At 38.8% G+C, this 9,849-nt stretch overlaps 2 pseudogenes; both read left to right on the forward strand.

Moving 5' to 3' along the window:
- Positions 1-4,374: 4,374 nt before the first annotated feature.
- On the forward strand, positions 4,375-5,770 carry LOC110129354 (protocadherin alpha-1-like; annotated as a pseudogene).
- Positions 5,771-5,862: 92 nt separating this feature from the next.
- LOC110129355 (protocadherin alpha-3-like) lies at positions 5,863-6,310 on the forward strand (annotated as a pseudogene).
- The last annotated feature ends 3,539 nt before the right edge of the window (positions 6,311-9,849 follow it).

The following is a 9,849-nucleotide window of genomic DNA, read 5'->3' on the forward strand; positions in this document are numbered from 1 at the left end:
TTTGACCCATTTTTTGATTGGGTCATTTATTTTTCTAGAATTGAGCTTCAGGAGTTGCTTGTATATTTTTGAGATTAATCCTTTATCTGTTGCTTCATTTGCTATTATTTTCTCCCAATCTGAGGGCTGTCTTTTCACCTTACTTATAGTTTCCTTTGTTGCGCAAAAGCTTTTAAGTTTCATTAGGTCCCATTTGTTTATTTTTGCTTTTATTTCCAATATTCTAGGAGGTGGGTCATAGAGGATCCTGCTGTGATTCATGTCGGAGTGTGTTTTGCCTATGTTCTCCTCTAGGAGTTTTATAGTTTCTGGTCTTACATTTAGATCTTTAATCCATTTTGAGTTTATTTTTGTGTATGCTGTTATAAAGTGTTCTAGTTTCATTCTTTTACAAGTGGTTGACCAGTTTTCCCAGCACCACTTGTTAAAGGTTGTCTTTTATCCATTGTATATCCTTGCCTCCTTTGTCGAAGATAAGGTGTCCATAGGTTCGTGGATTTATCTCTGGGTTTTCTATTCTGTTCCATTGATCTATATTTCTGTCTTTGTGCCAGTATCATACTGTCTGGATGACTGTGGCTTTATAGTAGAGTCTGAAGTCAGGCAGGTTGATTCCTCCAGTTCCATTCTTCTTTCTCAAGATGACTTTGGCTATTCGAGGCTTTTTGTATTTCCATACAAATTGTGAAATTATTTGTTCTAGTTCTGTGAAAAATACCGTTGGTAGCTTAATAGGGATTGCATTGAATCTATAGATTGCTTTGGGTAGAATAGCCATTTTGACAATCTTGATTCTTCCAATCCATGAACATGATATGTTTCTCCATCTGTTTGTGTCCTCTTTGATTTCTTTCATCAGTGTTTTATAGTTTTCTATGTATAGGTCTTTTGTTTCTTTAGGTAGATATACTCCTAAGTATTTTATTCTTTTTGTTGCAATGGTGAATGGTATTGTTTCCTTAATTTCTCTTTCTGTTTTTTCATTGTTAGTGTATAGGAATGCAAGGGATTTCTGTGTGTTAATTTTATATCCTGCCACTTAACTATATTCATTGATTAGCTCTAGTAATTTTCTGGTAGCGTCTTTAGGGTTTTCTATGTAGAGGATCATGTCATCTGCAAACAGTGAGAGTTTCACTTCTTCTTTTCCTATCTGGATTCCTTTTACTTCCAGGATTTTTTAAATTAAACTTTTTATTTTGAGATAATTGTACATTCAGATTTAGTTGTAAGTTATAATACAGAGAGATCTTGTGTACATTTCACCCAGTTTCCCCTGATGATAACATAGAGTAAAACTGTAGTACAATAATAGAATTTTAATTTAATCTTTGATTTTCTATAATGTGAAACTGATATGCCTAGATGTAGATATTTTGGCATTTATTCTGCTTAGTATTATCTGAGCTTCCTGGATCTGTGATTTGATGTCTGAAATTAATTTGGAGGAAATTATCAGTCATTATTATCTCAAATATTTCTTTTTCTTTTCTCTCTTCTCCTAGTACTCTCATTATGTGCATGTTATACTTTTTAAAATTTGGCCCACTGTCCTTTGATTTTATGTTCTGTTTTTTTTAAATCTTTTTACTCTTTGCTTATTGTTTTATGAGGAATCTATTGATACATCTTCTATCTCAGAGATTCTTTCCTCATCCATGTCCAATTGACTAATGAAGATCAAAGTCATCATTAGTCATCAAAGTCATCTTTCATTTCCATTACTTTTTAAAATAATCTCTAACATTTCTTTTTGGTTCTTCCTTAGGACTTCCATCTCTCTGTTTACATTGCCCATCTCTTCTGTCCTTGCATATTGTCTATTTTATCCATTGGAGTCATTAGTATATTAATCATAGTTGATTTGAATTCCCAATCTGATAATCTCAACATTCCTGTCATGTCTGGTTCTGATGTTTGCTCTGCTCTTCAAATTATGGAGTTTTCCCCCCCTTTTGGTATACCTCATAATTTTTTGTTGATAGTTGGACATAATATAACTGGTAAAAAGAACTTTTATAACTAGTCTAGTCATAATGAGGTGGTGAGGTGTGGGGAGAAGGGAAACATTCTACAGTCCTATGATTAGGTCTCAGTCTTTTAGTGACCTTATGCTTCTGCACTATGAACTTCACAAAGTGTTTCTCATTCCCTCCACCACAGGTCAGACAGGATAGCTAGAATGCCCTGGAATTGGGTATTTTTCTTCTTTCTTATGGAAGGTTAGATTTTTAGTATATGTGCTGCCGAAGCGTTAGAGTCTGCTGGAATTGGGTATTTCCTTTCCTTCAGGTCAGTTAGGCTCTGATAATAAACAATAAATAATTAAACTTCCATTAATTAGTTTCCCCTGAGGGAAAACCTCATTAAGAAGCAAAGAGTACTCTGGGTATTTCACAATGGTTCCTTTTCCCCTCCCACTGCCAGAAACATGAGGGGATTTTTTCCTGACATTTACTGTAGGAATCTGGTCATGCTCTGGGAGATAAATTTCAAAACATTTTTGCCCTCCTCCACCTCAAACTGCTTCCCCCTAGATTTTTCAACTCTGAGACTCTAACACATTGAGCCTCCAGCAATTTATGCATTACAATTCAAATACTCCTGCTCCAGCTCTGATTCCCATAGTGGCTTCTGCTCTTGGGTCTCTGTGTCAGTAATCTCTGACTTTCTGTATTTCCCTATTTCTTTTATTTTGGGGGCAGTGGTTTGCCCTGTGTCCTTCCTTCTCTTACATACCCAAAAGAGATTGTTGACTTTTTTTCAGTCTGCTCAATTTTTGTTGTTAGAATGCAGTGGTGATTTCAGAGCCTCTTACATTCAGAACTAGAAACTGGAAGTCCTTGATAGTGTCTTTTGATGGAAAAATTATTTTTCAACTTTTTTGGAGTCTAATTTGTCTGTTTCTTATTTTGTTGCCTGTAGCACATACAGGGAATCATCACCAATCTGAAAGTCATGAAGCTTTTGCCATATATTCAGCTAAGTATTTTACAGTTTTAAGTCTTACATTTAGGTCATGGATCTATTTGAGTTAATTTTTGTATGTGGTGTTCAGTAAGGGTATAACTCATGAGGATATCCTGTTTTCCCAGGTGGTGCTAGTGCTAAAGAACCCACCTGCCAATGCAGGAGACATAAGAGATGTGGGTTTGATCCCTGGGTCAGGAAGATCCCCTGGAGGAGGGCATGGCAACCCACTCCAGTCATCTTGCCTGGAGAATCCCATGGACAGAGGAGCCTGCTGGGCTACAGTCCATAGGGTCACAAAGAATCAGACATAACTGAAGCAACTTAGCATATCCTGTTTTCCCAGCACCATTTGTTAAAAAGACTGTTTTTCCTCCCCTTGAATGGTCTTAGCACTTTTGTTGAAAATCGTTTGACCATATATGTAAGAATTTCTTTCTGGGTTCTTTTTTTCTATCCTATTGGTCTATGCATCTGTATTTATGACAGTAACACATCCTGTTTTCCCAGCACCATTTGTTAAAAAGACTGTTTTTCCTCCCCTTGAATGGTCTTAGCACTTTTGTTGAAAATCGTTTGACCATATATGTAAGAATTTCTTTCTGGGTTCTTTTTTTCTATCCTATTGGTCTATGCATCTGTATTTATGACAGTAACACAGTTTTGATTACTGTAGCTTTGTATTAAGTTTTGAAAATCAAGACGTGCGAGTCTTCTGGCTTTGTTCTTTTTCAGGATTGTTTTGGCTATCTATGGTCCCTTGAGATTCTGTATGTTTCCATATACATGTCTGCTAAGTCGCTTCAGTTGTGTCCAACTCTTTACAATGCTATGTACTGCAGCCCACCAGGCTCCTCTGTCCATGGGATTCTCCAGGCAAGAAGACTGGAATGTGTTGCTATGCCCTCCTCAGGGGAATCTTCCTGACCCAGGGATGGAACCTGTGTCTCCTACATCTCCTGCATTGGCAGGCAGATTCTTTACTACTAGTGCCACCTGGGAAGCCTATGTTTCCATACGCTGCTGCTGCTGCTAAGTTGCTTCAGTCATGTCTGACTCTTTGTGACCCTATGGACTATAGCTCACCAGGCTCCTCTGTCCATGGGGATTCTCCAGGCAAGAAGACTGGAGTGGGTTGCTGTGCCCTCTTCCAGGAGATCTTCCCAACCCAGGAATCGAACCCAAGTCTCCTGTATTGCAGGCAGATTCTTTACCACTGAGCCACCAAGGAAGCTCATGTTTCCATATACTAATTACCAAAAACTAAAGAAGAAGACTCCATTTTGTCACCACCAGAGAGAAGACAAAAATTGTAAAGAGATAATTTATCTCAAACATGAAGCTTTAAAAAAGCAAGATCTTAAAGTAAAGTGAGAGTGACAGGAAAGGCGTAATGCTTTTTCAATGCTATTTTCAAGGAGAGGTGACCAGGGACACCAGTGCCTGCTGCTCTCACTTCTACTCCTTACAGCCTGAGGGACAGGCAGTGGCCAGATTCATTCTCGGTCCCTGAGGAAGCCAAACACAGCACCTTTATGGGTCGCATCGCCCAGGACCTGGAGCTGGAGCTGGCGGAGCTGGTGCCTTGCCTGTTATGGGTTGCATCCAAAGGCCGCATGGAACTTCTGAAGATGAATCTGTAGAATGGCATTTTGTTTGTGAATTCTTGGATCTATTGGGAGAAGCTATGTGGACAGAGGGCGAAATGTAGTATCCACCTGGAGGTAATCGTGGACAGGCCGCCTCAGGTTTTCCATGTGGATGTGGAGATGCATGTTTTAATAAAAATCCTCTGGTCTTTGGAGCAAGAGAAACAGGTTAATTTATTTCTGAATCTGCTGGATTCGCGTTTCCCGATAGAGGGCACTGCTATCACAGACATTGGTATCAATGCTATTCTAACCCTCAGCTCCAGGGTTTATTTCTCTTTGGGTGTACAGGCATGTGGTGAACTAAGTCACTTTAACCTGAATTGAAGTCTTTGGAGAAGAAGAAACACCAGAACTTCGTTTATTATTGACAGCCACTGGGACGGGAGCAAACCAGAACTAGAAGGTACAGTTCAGCTGCTGATCACAGTGCTTGACGCTCCATTGTTTGCCCAGGATGTGTACACAGTGTACTTATTAGAGACTATAGCAAATGGAACATTAGTGATCACATTAAACACCTGTGATGCTGATGAAGGTATAAATGGTGCAACTGCCTTTTCCTTTGGCAATGATATCCCTCTTGACATAAAAAGAAACAAAAAGCTTCAAAATTGATTCCAGCTCAGGGGAAATTAGGCTAATCGGTAGACTGAATATGAAGAAATGAAGTGCTACAAAATTCAGGTTAAAATTCAGGTAAAATTCAGTTGATAAAAGAGGTCCTCCAATATCAAATGACTGCAAGGTTTTAGTGAGTGCTGGATGTAAATGATAATACTCTTTACCAGTCAGAGGGGACCCTTCACTCTGCACTGTCATTGCCTTCATCTCCTTGTCCAACTGTGACTGTGGTGTCAATGGGTAGGTGACCTGTACCCTGAGGCCTCATATCCCCTTCAAGCTGGTGTCCACCTATGAGAATTCATTGGTGCTGGACAGCACCCTGGACTGTGAAAGCATGTCAAAATATGTGGTGGTGGTGACTGTAAGGTGCTCACCTTCCCTGTCGACCACAACCAGCGTGTTCGTGGAGGTAGCCAATGTGAACTGCAACATGTCTGTGCTGCTGCCTCCCAAGCTGGATGACTGGGCCATGCGGTGAGCCAGCTGGTGGCAGGGTAGGTGGGTGCGGGCCACATGGTGGCGAAGGACCACACAGTGGAAGTGGACTGGGCTACAACACATGGCTGTCTTAAGGACTTGGGGCTACCATGCATGGCTGTCATACGAGCTGTAGCTAATGATAGGTGGTGAGATCCACACGATGCACGCCCTGGACAAGGTGGACGCACTGCGCCTGCTGCTGCTGGTGAAAGATGAGGGTGAGCCGGGCTGATGGCCATGGCTACCATGTTAGAGGACAGCAGCCGGGCGCTCAAGGCCTCTTTGTGGGTTTCGACGGGCATTGCTGGAGCGGAAATGGTGTTAGTGGATGTGAACGTTTACCTGATCATCACCATCTGTGCAGTGTCCAGCCTGTTGATGTCATGCTGCTGCTGTACACGGTGCTGTGCTGCTCCGTGCTGCCCAGCGAGGGTGCATGTGGTCCACGAAGCCCAAGCTGATGTGCTCCGTCATGGTGGGGAGCTGGTCTTACTCTCAGCAGACGCAGCAGGGGGTGGGTGCTCTGGGGAGGGCCGCCCAACACTGACCTCATGGCTTTCAGCTCCGTCTTTGTTCAGGTCTGAACATGTTGGGAGGAAATGAACACCCAGAAACAAATTCGGACCTTTCTGGTAATGTAAATTCAACTCCCAAGCTTTAGGTTTAGTTTTTAAAATTTTTAACTTATCTAACCATCTTTTCAAATGTCACTTTAAAAACTGTATCCCAAGTGTTCTGACTAAAGTCAGAACAAATCTTACCGTTTATTGTAGATCTTTATTCTATTACATATGGCTGCATCTTGAATGGAACTTGGAATCAAACAACAAGCACATATAGGGACAAATCATATTCCCTGGTTTAAATAGCAGGATACTTTTGAAAGAAATACTGAAATATTAAGTAGGTTTGAGCATATTTAACATAGTATCTTAATGTAGTAAAATACAGTGACATTTTCAAGTTTATATCTCACAATGAAACATCAAGCTCTGGACAAAAAATTATAGGCAAATTTTTAGAAACCATCTGCCTTTCCTTAACATTTTAAGTTTCAAAGTGGGCAATTTAAAAAATCATTTTAAGTAAAAGTAATTTAAAATATATTTTAGGGTGATATTTTAATTTTTGTATTAAAATATACAGTTATTTTTTGGTTGCCATTATGGCACTATCCTGATGCCAATGACTTTGAGTTCTGGTTCTAGAAAGCTTGATGTGGAATGAATTTGTTATTATAGGATCATTGACTAGGAAACACTTACTGAGCACCTTCCATTTACTCACAAATGTTTTAAGACACTTTATTTTTACTTTTCTCAACCTTTCCAATAACTTTGTGAAGTGCATACTTCTTTCTGCTGTAAACTCAAACAGTTGATTACTGATCATTATGTGAGGGTTTAGCAATATACTGAAGAGTATGTTTGATTAGTTTTGCAAATCCAGATGAAACATATTTGTTAAAAATATTATACTTGCTAGTCACTAAGTCAAGAGCATAATGTTAAATTTTATTTCCTATGTTTAATTCTGAAGTTACACAAGCATTAAATGAACATATTTTTGTCTGCAAACATTCAAATAAACATACAGAAAACATCCTATGAAAGTCCCCTTATAGAAGCATTCTATAAGAAGTTAGTAAAATTTAGTAGTTAAGTTTCTAGAGATTTGAACTGATATAGAGCTGTTGCTTAGAGTGTTTCAAAAAACAGGTGATGAGCATGTTTCTGCAACTTTTCAAATATTAATTATCACCCCCCCAGGCTTCTGGCAAAAATCAGCAAAATAATAATAATAATAATTTAAAAGTCATACTGCCAAGTTTCCAGCTCCTTTAAATATGAGGTAAAGTTTGCAAGATTATAAAGTTGAGAAAGATAAATTGAGTCACAAAAGAATTTCTCTTCCCTAATTCACACTACCTATGTGCCCATGTCCAGGCTTAGGAAGTTCTCTAGGGACACTCAATATATTTACTGATGGATTCATTCCACAAGCACAGACGGAAAGCCTACTGCATACTAAGTCCTGCTGTAGAAACTAGGGACCTAGCAAGAGTGAAACAAGATAAGTAAGGTCCCTGGCTTCAAGGTGATCTCACTGTAACCTATTTAAAATCACAATTGTGTTAAGAAAAGACTTGGATTCGGGGTAATATTGCCTTTTCAGTTTTCTTTGTCTAAACAAATTGTCTTATAAAGGAGAATCTCATTCTATTAATAACTTTTTAAAAATAGGCAATATAATGCTGACTGCTATTAGCTGTAGTTTATATCCTTGTGCCGTTCAGAATCTTTGTGCCAGCTTTCAATAGTTTTGTATTCCTTTATAAGATTTCTTCCATGAAATGTATTCCTTCCTTTCTTCTTCATTAAGATGACCCAGTTGCCTTCTTTTTCTACTTCTCCACCATTCTTTGCTATCATTAACATGTTATACAGATCCTATGGGAAAATTTATTTTTTGGCACATAGTTCATGGTATGTTTACAATTCAGATTAGTCATTCATTTGGGAAATTTATTAACTTAAAATGGACATATCTTCAAAAGGTAAAGTTAGATATGCTGAGATTTTATCAGATATGGTGGGCTACAGTTCATAGAGTTGCAAAGAGTTGGACACAGCTGAAGCAACTTAGCCCACATGCAATTTAATTAGTTTTGGTTAATATTAATTATCCATTAAAGCTGGCAAAAAAAATAAAGCTGGCAGCTTCACACCTTTGTCATCCATCTGAAAAAACTAGACAGAGATCATTGTGCTGTTAATACTTTTTATTCTCATTTTCCTATGAAGGCTCCAAAAATCATCCCAGTGGAAACAAAACCTATCATTGCTTTCAGTAAAATATTGGTGAAACATACCTTATTATCATTTGATTATTCAATTTCAGTAATGAATTTCAATTTTATAACTATGATTTTAGGAACTGTAATTTTACTTTCATGTTATCTTGGTATGATTATAACAATGTAATTTAATTTGTAAGGGAATACTACAAATTAGCATTGTCTAAAATATAAGGAATAATACCCAAGAAGACTATTTCTTGATATGTTCCTTCTTTTTCAGAAAACTTCTTTTCTAAGATTAGAACTGTGATTCTATTTTCTAGTATTTGTTGTTCAGTTGCTAAGTCGTGTCTGACTCTTTGCAATCCCATGAACTGCAGCATGCCAGGTTTCTCTGTCCTTCACTATCTGAGTTTGCTCAAACTCATGTCCATTGACATACCATTCACCTGACATGTCCAAACTCATGACTATTGAGTCAGTGATTGCCATACATCTCATCCTCTGTTGCCCCTTCTCCTCTTGCCCTCAATTTTCCCCAGCATCAGGGTCTTTTCCAATGAGTCAGCTCTTTGCATCAGGTGGTCAAAGTATTGGAGCTTCAGCATCAGTCTTTCCAGTGAATATTCAGAACTGATTTCCTTAGGATTGACTGGTTGGATATCCTTGCAGTCCAAGAGACTCTCAAGAGTCTTCTCCATCACCACAGTTCAAAAGCATCAATTCTTTTGTGCTTGGCCTTCTTTATGGTCCAACTCTCAAATCCATACATGACTACTGGAAAAACCATAGCTTTTACTATATGGATCTTTGTCAGCAAAGTGATGTCTCTGCTTTTTAATAAGCTGTCTAGGTTTGTCATAACTATTCTTCCAAGGAGCAAGTGTCTTTTAATTTCATGGCTGCAGTCATCATCCACATTGATTTCGGAGCCCAGGAAAATGAAATCCGACACTGTTTCCACATTTTCCCCATCTATTTGCCATGAAGTGATGGGACCAGATGCCACAATCTTAGTTTTTTGAATGTTGAGTTTTAAGCCAGCATTTTCACTCTCTTCTTTCACCTTCGTCAGAGATTCTTTTGTTCCTCTTCACTTCCTGCCATTGAAGTAGTATCATCTGCATATCTGAGGTTGTTGATATTTCTTCTGGCAATCTTGATTCCAGCTTGTGATTCATTCAGCTTACTGTTATTTTCTAGTATGTGCTGTGCTGTGCTTAGTCATGTCCGAATCTTTGCGACCCCATGGGTTGTAGCCTGCCAGGCTCCTCTGTCCATGGAGATTCTCCAGGCAAGAATACTGGAGTGAGTTGCCATGCC

This window comes from Odocoileus virginianus, chromosome 3 (genome assembly GCF_023699985.2).
Source record: "Odocoileus virginianus isolate 20LAN1187 ecotype Illinois chromosome 3, Ovbor_1.2, whole genome shotgun sequence".
Taxonomy (NCBI): domain Eukaryota; kingdom Metazoa; phylum Chordata; class Mammalia; order Artiodactyla; family Cervidae; genus Odocoileus; species Odocoileus virginianus.